The sequence below is a fragment of the Phytophthora infestans genome, genomic scaffold, assembly GCF_000142945.1.
Source record: "Phytophthora infestans T30-4 supercont1.29 genomic scaffold, whole genome shotgun sequence".
NCBI lineage: Eukaryota > Oomycota > Peronosporomycetes > Peronosporales > Peronosporaceae > Phytophthora > Phytophthora infestans.
The window spans coordinates 1,197,016-1,197,934 of NW_003303730.1; positions in this window are offsets into that span (position 1 = coordinate 1,197,016).

The following is a 919-nucleotide window of genomic DNA, read 5'->3' on the forward strand; positions in this document are numbered from 1 at the left end:
GCTCCGATAAGCCACGATCGCGCTCCACGACCAGCTGTTGCTGCTGAGTTTGGGCTACAGCGAGTTGATCCCGGAGTTTCGCGGCCGTTGCATCGGCTTCCTTCAATTTGTCACCTGGATTGACAATAACAAGTGAATATGGGGCTACTAGCAAGGGCTGAAAGAGGATTCACGTACTCGTGCGGCGAAGCTTGGATTTCAGCTCCTTTTGCGTCCGCTTGGCATCCGCCCACTCAGTGGCCGCCTTGTCCCGCTGGAGTTCGCTGTCCGCCAGCTTTGCTTGGATCTCGTCGCGCATTTGAGTTATACGCACGAACTCTTCGAGCGCGTAATCTCGTCCGGCAGACGCTTTCTCGAGCGACTCCTTGGTATCTTGCAACTCCTCAGAGAGTTGAGCCAGGGCTACATCCGGCAATGAGAGAGGTGGATCTGGCGCGGGGGACCCTCCACGCGCCGACCCTAAGGCGGATCCGCCATGGGTGGATCCCACATAGTCGTTGGTCACCACCTCCTCTTGGGTCAGACGCAACTCGTCACGGAGTCGGTCCAAGCTCGCATCCGCGGCTGCCCCAGCAATCTGAGAATCCTCCAGATCCCGCTCGAGGTCGTGGATCCGGGATTGGAGCTGGTGGATCTCAGATCCGGCGAGCTCCATCTCCCTAAGGAGATGGTCGTTGTCATCTCGCATAACATCTCGTTGACGGGAGGCGCGATCCAGCCGTCCGGTCAGGTCGCGGATCTCGACCGCCTGATCAGCCAACAAGAGTCGCAGGTCCTGCGACCGAGAGGCCGCACGGTGCTCCCACCCCTGGATCTCCATAGCCTGGTCATGGACATGGGCCCGCAAGGTCTGAAGTTGGGTAGTGTGCAGAAACGCAGCTTGGTCTTGGGCATCTTGAGCCGTCTGAGCTCCGCCGTC